The sequence below is a fragment of the Ailuropoda melanoleuca genome, chromosome 3, assembly GCF_002007445.2.
Source record: "Ailuropoda melanoleuca isolate Jingjing chromosome 3, ASM200744v2, whole genome shotgun sequence".
In the NCBI taxonomy this organism is placed as follows: Eukaryota; Metazoa; Chordata; class Mammalia; order Carnivora; family Ursidae; genus Ailuropoda; species Ailuropoda melanoleuca.
The window spans coordinates 47414954-47423646 of record NC_048220.1 but is presented as its reverse complement, the minus strand read 5'-3'; positions in this window follow the sequence as shown (position 1 = coordinate 47423646).

The window sequence follows — 8693 nt, the reverse complement described above, 5'->3', positions numbered from 1 at the left end:
AACCCAAATAAAAAATGGGCAAAGGAGTTAACTGGACATTTCTCCAAAGAGGATACACAAATGGCTGATAAGCACATGAAAAAATGCTCAGTATCACTCATCCTTGGGGAAATGCAATCAAATCAACAGCGAGATACCCGTTAGCATGGCCACTGTCAGAAAAACCCAGAAAATTCAAGGTGTGGGTGAGGATGTGGTAACTGGACCCTTGTGCACTGTTGGTGGGAATGTAAAAGGTGCAGCCACTGTGGAGAAGAGTATAACAATTCTGAAAAAAAGTAAACATAGAATTACCATATGATCCTGTGTAGCGGAGGTTTTCTTCTATCCTGTTCCTGGCACCTGTGAATTACACTGACAAGAGACAGATCAACAGGAGAAAAGCATACAAATTTTATTTGACATTAATATTTTACATGGTGAGGGGCGAGGGGGCACTTCCCATAAAAGAAGTGAAAACCCCAAAGAAGTGGTTGGAATCGGGGGCTTATTATATAATTTTTTAAAAGGGTGATAAATTGTAGAGTAGTGACTAGACAAAAGAAAGGGGTTTGGGGTTCTAGGGGTGGTAAATTGTGGGATAGTACCTAGGAACTACATGGGGTTTCGAAATATGGAAGATAAGGGTGATTACGGTAAGATTTGCTGCTGCAGACTCTTCGGCGTCAAGTTCCTATCTTCACCCCTGAGAATGTGCCTGCTGTCCTTCCCGGTACTGAAAGGGCATCTTCTAGAAGTGAGAGTACTCACCCAGAGAATATGGGCACTTTTAATTTTCACAGATATTGCCAAATTGCCACCTATAAGAAGATGCAAAATTCACACTCCTTTTGCTGAAAATGTAAATGACCCAAACTCTGGTCAACTCTGGTTATCAAATCTTTGGCACTCTGATAAATGACAAAATAGCATTTTGGTTTAATTTTAATTTGCATTATCTAATAACAGTGAGGTGAGCTGAGCATCTTTGCATGTGATTAGGAGCCATTTGTATTATTTTTCAGGAACTATCCCAATCCTTGGCAAATTTTCTATTGTATTATTCATCACTATATCAATCATCATCTTTATTGATGTATAGGGACTCTATTTATTAATGAAATTAGCCCTTTGGATGACGAGTAACCGATTTTTTTCCCAGTGCGTCATTTGTCACTTTTCCTTTGCTTTTTGGTGTTTGTTTTGTGGGGGCATGGGGCATTGCCATGAAAACATATGTTGAGATACTGTACACTCAAATAAATTTCAGATGGATCACAGAATTCCTCATAAAAGAATGCCAACATAAACAGGAAGCCATGGAAGAACTTTTTTTTAGTCTCAAAGTAGGGATGGCCTTTCTAAGAATGAATGAAAACTCCCCAAAGACCAATAAATTTGACTATGAATAAAATACGTCTTCATGGCAACATCTGACGGACTAACACCCAGTAGCTTAGAATGTAACCTTATTTGGGAACAGAGACCATGCAGATATAGTTACGATAAAATGATGTTGTACTGGAGTAAGGTGGGTCCTGAAGCCACCATGACTGGTGTCCTTATGAGAAGAGAAGAGACTCAGAGATAGAGACGCGGGGAAGACACCACTTGACAACAAAGACAGAGATCCATGTGCTGTGGCAGGAAGCCCAGACTGCCAAGGGTTGTCACAAACCACCAGAAGTTAGGAGAGAGACAAAGACAGACTCTCCCCTCCGTTTGCAGAGGGAACACTGCCCTGCTGTCACCAGAACTGTGCCACAGTACATTTCTGCTGCTCGAAGGCACCCGGCTTGTGGTACTTTGTGACCGTAGCCCTAGGAAACTAAGAGACCCAGCTTCCTCTCCGGCCGTTCGCACAACTAGTCTGATCCCACGAAAGGTTTTGCTCTCAATCACTCTGGGAAAATGTACGAACGTATAAAGCACGAGGTACGTTTACAGAGGCTCCAGAGGTTCCAAGTGGCCTTGCTTAGACGTATACTTATCACGTGATGAACTCTGAGCAATGTATAGAATTGTTGAATCACCAAATTGAACACCTGAAACGAATATAACATTGTATGTCAATTATACTACAATTAAAAAAGTAAATAAAAGTTTTTTAAAGTGGCCTCCCCCGACCCCCCAGTTTTAAGGAGCCATGTAGCTCCTCTCTTTGACGTCACAATTCCTCTCTGATACTCTTCTTATTCATCTTTGCCTGCTTCACTAGAACCCAAACTGCATGACAGCAGGAGACTTTTCCTTTCTGTTCACCACTATGTCCCAAGAAGATGCCTAATAGAGGGTAGATAATCAGGGGCGCCTGGGTGGCTTAGTCATTAAGTGTCTGCCTTCAGCTCAGGGTGTGATCCCAGGGTCGGGGGATCGAGCCCCACATCGGGCTCCCTGCTCCACTGGGAGCCTGCTTCTTCCTCTCCCACTCCCCCTGCTTGTGTTCCCTCTCTCGCTGGCTCTCTCTCTCTCTGTCAAATAAAGAAATAAAATCTTTTAAAAAAAAAGAAAAGAAGGTGGACAATCAGTACTCTTTGGACAATGAATGAATAAAAATCGTAAAGAATTCTAGCCCATCACCGACTCTGTGACCTAAGGCGTGTTCTGGAGCTGTTGCAGCTCTCTGTCTTCATCTGTAAAATGGGGAGAAGGGTCCATGCTGCAGGTTGGGGGGAATGGTGGTTACTATGGGGAGTGGTGCTGTTTTTTGGTCTGGTTTCATTGGGGAACAATCAACCAGACTGGGTTCCCCATCAGACTCTGATTTACTGCTGTGTGCCCCGTGGCTACTGTGGCCTGACACGTAGTAGGTGGTCAATAAATTTACTGAGTAAGTGAATAGAAGGCCTCTGGAGATGGGGGTTTTGAGAAATATTTAGAATGTAAAACCTGATACTGAACTGGATGTTGGGGAGATTCAAGTAGTGACGCCACATCCTCCCTTCAGCCTTGGGAACTGGTGTGAGCTGTCCACGGATTTTAAAACTTGTGAAGCAAAGGAAATAACACCCCTCTGGGGCTTTTGAACCGGCAGGCTGTACCTTCTGATTTCCAGCACCCCAGCCCCTCAGAGAAGAAAAGGCAGACTTTCAAAGCTGGCAAAATAACAAAGTTTGGTGTTTTAAATGGAAACAAAAACAAACATTGACAAACCTTTTTCCACTTCTCAGCCTCCTCCAGGCAAAGGCTTAATAAGTAAATATTTGCCTTCTGTCCTCTCAAAAAAACCCACACCATTTTTCTCTTTATAATTTAATACGTTAAATTAAGTACATATGTGATATTCAAATATGTATGATTTCAGTCCCTTCTTAATAGTTATTTTATAGATTAGTAAAGCCCAGAAATTTAAAAATTATTTATTTATTCATGTTATGTAAAGGTTTTATTAAGTGATTTTGGTAATTTTTTTTTTTGAAAGAGAGAGAGAACACAAGAAGGCGGAGCAGCAGGAGAGGGGGAAGCAGACTCCCCACTGAGCAAGGAGCCCAATGTGGGGCTCGATCCCAGGACCCTGGGATCACAGCCTGAGCAGAAGGCAGATGCTTAACTGACTGAGCCACCCGGGCGTCCCTTGGTAGAATTTTCCCTCCTCTTGTTTGGAACATATGTTGAATAATTATAATGAAATGGCTAGATAAAAATTGTTTTCTATAAAAATTAGATATAACCAATTTTTGTGTTGCTATTTTGAAAAGGTCCATTTCTGGGGGGGGGGGCATCTGGGTGGCTCAGTCGTTAAGCATCTGCCTTCAGCTCAGGGTGTGATCCCAGGGTCCTGGGATGGAGCCCCACATCGGGCTCACTGCTCTGCTGGGAGCCTACTTCTTCCTCTCCCACTCCCCCTGCTTGTATTCCCTCTCTCGCTGGCTGTCTCTCTCTCTCTGTCAAATAAATAAATAAATCTTAAAAAAAAAAAAAAGAAAAGGTCCATTTTTGTCAGCATGGTGCTTCGGTTATTTGTAACATTCACGCAACTGTTTCAACACTTAAATGCTTGTATCTTGTCTTCAGTCTAAAGGGTTAAACTAGACTACAAACAAGGCAAAGGTTACAGCATGAAAGCAAACACTGCGTTACCTCTTAAAATAATTCTAGCGACTGCAATATTCCCATAAAACTGTGTTTCTGAAACCAGCTCGAAGGGTGAAAAGCATAACTGGGTATTTTTTAAAATTTTCCAGATTCTATCCCCAAATGTTTACTTCTGAACAATTACTTTCATATTCTCTTAGTCCATATTTACACAGCTAAACGTCCATCCCTCAACGTCTCTGAAAGTGCTCCGCCACAGTGTACTACTAATTTCATTCTTATGTCTTACAGTACGCTCACCAAGTGTATTCTCTACCTGCCTCAGACTCATTTGACCCAGAAGATCCTTGACTGATAGACTGGAATGCTCTTTCCCCCACTACAAGTCAGGAACACTGAAATTCCTCCCTTCGTTTCCCACCGGTTCATGGACACTCACGCTTAGAGTACAGAGGCCAGCAGCAGGCTTGGGTACCACGGTACCCAAAAAACACAGGTCTGAAAGGAGCCTTGACTTTTGCTGCTTGCCATTTTTGTGTATGTGACCTCTGTCCTTACCTAATCTGGCCAGGGCAGCCAGCAGTCTGTCATGCCTGTTGACTGAAGTACGCACACCACCCCCACAACGTTAAGTTCCTATCAGGTTCTATTATTTTATATTATGCTTCTGAAGATAATCTAGTTAAGATTATTTTCTGGAGTCTATACTTACAGATTTTCTGATGAACAAACATGGATTTAGTCAAATTCAAAACTATATCAAGTCCAGAATCTGTAAAGAACTTTAACAACTCATCAGTGAAAAAACCCAATAAAAAAGGGAGCTAAGGCCTAATGCAGACATTTCTCCACAGAAAATATACATGTGGCCAACAAGCACATGAAAAGATGCTCTTTATGACTAATCTTAGGGAAACATACGTCAAACCCATAATGAGATACCGCTTCACACCCCCTAGGATGGCCATTTTAAAAAGAGAGAGAGAAAGTAACAAGTGTTGGTGAGAAGGTGGAGAAATTGGAACTCTCATTGGATGCTGGTGGGAACAGAAAATGGTGCAACCACGTGGAAAATAGCTTAGTGGTCCCTTAAGAAATTAAACAGAGAATTGCCACATGATCCAGCAATTTCACTCCTACGTATATAAACCAAACTGAAAGTGGGGATTCAAACATATCGATATTCATAGCAGCATTATTTACAATAGCCAAAAGAAGGAAACAATCTATATCCATCGACAGATGAATGAATAAGCAAATACCCTATCTATCACAAAGAGAATTCACTGGCATAAATACAACAGTGTTAGAAAAAAACGTATTTTGTGAAAATCTGCTAATAATTTGCAAATGTTTGCTCTGCTACTGTGTGCTAAGACACTGTCCTAAGTGTACTTTACATGTTTTGGTTCAATTAATCTTTACAAAGGCCTTAGGGGGCAAATGATATTATTCTCATTATACCATAAGAAACCTGAGGCATGGAGAGGTGAAATCACTTGGCAAAGGTGCAAACTATTCCAGTCTAGATGTGAGCTGACGAGGATGTGAGTGTCGCAAAGATGAAGAGGATTTTCTACGGTCCAATAGTGCAGTACCAATTTCTCATCATGAGAAGAGGGGAAAATCAAGGAGCGCCCTGTAGGGAAATCGTGGCACTATGCAAGTGACTCCTGCAGAATTACTCACTCACACTGGCATGTCGACCGCAGACACCAAGAACCCTCTGCAGTATGTGATCTCCTCATAATCTCTGCTTTCAAACCCTTAATTCCCAGGGTTTCTAAGAAAATCCTAGATATCATCATTAATTGTACGAACAGCCGCAGACCGTTTCCACCAGACTGTTGCATCTGGGCGGCTGAATCCCACGGCGGGCACCTTCCAAACACTTTTGAAAGCAGTTCTGCATAACTTTGTCCCACTGCTTAACTTGGGCCTGCCCTTCGGCAAGAACAATCCTCAGAGCACGCTTGAATATTAACAACACTGGCAGGCTTCCTGGTCACGAACAAAAGTTAAATAGGGAAGGGCTGCTGCTTTTCACACATTACTAAAAAACAGTATTTTCCTCACCAGTCATACATCCTGCAGCCTCTTGCCCTATGCACAAGGACGGTTCATAGGCACGGATACAACAATGTTAGAGGAAAGCATGTTAACAGGTAAAAATAATTTTCAGGTTCATTCATTCACAAACTTTCTGTTTTTGAGCTGCTCACAGAGGAAAAGGTGAAGAAAATGGTTAGAATCTGCCATCTCAGATGTGAGATCTGGTCCAAAGTCACAAACACAATCTTGGATTTCAGGCAGGACTCACTAAGCCAACAGTTTTAGGACTGTTGTGTTGCTGTAGCTATAAATATTCTCCACAGACTGCTAGAACACTAAGCAGTTTTCAATTTATGGAAGGATTGTGTTCCTAAACTTATACTGATGCTTTATACTGGGAACATACTTTTCGGCAAACATATATGATTGCTAAAAATTGAGGGATCACAAATGTACAGTTAAAAAGAACTCACTGTTTTAAGTGTTCAGCTTGATTAATTGTTTTCTCTGTATATACTCAGGTAACCAACCAGGGTCACGGTATAACCCCCAGAAGCCAGGAGACTCCTTCATGCACCTTCCCAGCCATAACCATCTCTTAGAGGTAACCTCTATTCTGAATTCCACCAGCAGAGATTAAATTATTTAAACAATTATTTTTGTTGATATACAACAGACGTATGTTAGGTGCAAAAAGTGAGTGAATCTCAAGGGTAGAGTGAAACAAATATTTAAATATATATATGCCCGTGGGACCACCATCAAGAACAGTAACAGAACATTCTCATACGCCAGGATGCTCCCTCATACCCCTTCCTACTTAATAACTGGCTCTCCTGAATGAATGAATGAATGAATGAATGAATGAATGAATGAATGAATGAATAGATAGATAGATAGATAACGGGAGCCTGGCTGGCTCAGTCAGTAGAGCACGCGACTCTTTTTTGTCTGTTTGTTTTGTTTTAGATTTTATTTATTTATTTGAGAGAGAGAGACAGCCAGCGAGAAAGGGAACACAAACAGGGGGAGTGGGAGAGGAAGAAGCAGGCTTCCCAGCAGAGCAGGGAGCCTGATGCGGGGCTCAATCCCAGGACTCTGGGATCACGCCCTGAGCCGAAGGCAGACGCCTAACGACTGAACCACCCAGGCGCCCCTGCCTGAAGAAGTTCTTAAGGAGGCAGCAAATCAGAAAAGGCAGATCAGGAAAGGATGGTCCTGACTTTCTTGAATCTCATTTCTACCCCCCCCAGAAAAATCTCTCTCTGGCTAGCTTATACCATTGCATACTTAACCTTCTGATTATGGTACTATCCCATTCAGGAAGCCCAAGGGGCTCCCCATTGGCTTTAGGAGAGCATGCGACTCTTGATCTCACAGTCCTGAGTTCAAGCCCCATGTTGGGCGTGGGGCCTACTTAAAAAAAATAAATAAATAAAATAACTGGCTCTCCTGAAGTTATCCCTATTTGTAGGTCACCCTTGTTTAATTTTGCATGTTTGGGGGCTTTAGATAAATCAAATCGTGCAGTATGCATTCTTGTCTGGCTTTTGTTCAACACTATGTCATGATTTACATATAACAGCAATTTGTCCTTTTATTGCTTTGTTGTATTCTATGACTATATTATAATTTATTCTTATTTCTACTAATCTACTTTTTTTTCCACTCCACTTTTTTTTTTAATAAAGATTTTATTGAAGCATGAGAGACTATGGACTATGAGAAACAGGCTGAGGACTTCAGAGGGGAGGGGGGTGGGGGAATGGGATAGACTGGTGATGGGTGGTAAGGAAGGCACGTGTTGCATGGTGCACTGGGTGTTGTACGCAACTAATGGAGCATTGAACTTTGCATCGGAATCCGGGTATGTACTGTATGGTGACTAACATAATATAATAAAAAATCATTAAAAAAATAAAAAATAATAAAGATTTTATTTATTTATTTATTTATTTATTTTAGGGAGAAATAGAGAAAGCAAGTGCGAGCAGGGGAAGCAGCAAAGGGAGAGGATCCCAAGCAGACTCCCAGATGAGCCAGGAGCCCAAGGCAGGGCTCGATCTCACAACCCTGAGTTGAATGCAAGAGTTGGGCGGCGCCTGGGTGGCGCAGTCGATAAGCGTCTGCCTTCGGCTCAGGGCGTGATCCCAGCATTCTGGGATCCAGCCCCGCATCAGGCTCCTCTGCTGGGAGCCTGCTTCTTCCTTTCCCACTCCCCCTGCCTGTGTTCCCTCTCTCGCTGGCTGTCTCTCTCTCTGTCAAATAAAGAAAGAAAATCTTTAAAAAAAAAAAAAAAAGAAAGAAAGAAAGCAAGAGTTGGACGTTTAACTGACTGAGCCACCCAGGTGCCCCTCTACGATTCTGTTGATGGACATCTGGGTTATTACCTATTTTGGGCTATTTCATGTAAAGCTGCTAAGAACATTCTTGTACATGTCTTTTGGTAAACATTTATACTCGTTTCAATAAGAGGTACAGGTGTATTACAGCATATAGTAAGAAAATTGGACCTATTCTGGTAAAGCCAGGAAATTATTGCACTAAAATGCTTTTTGGGTGATAATGTTTTCTGAATCTCAAACCTGGAGGTCAGGAACACATGTCCCATGTGGAACTTAGCTGGG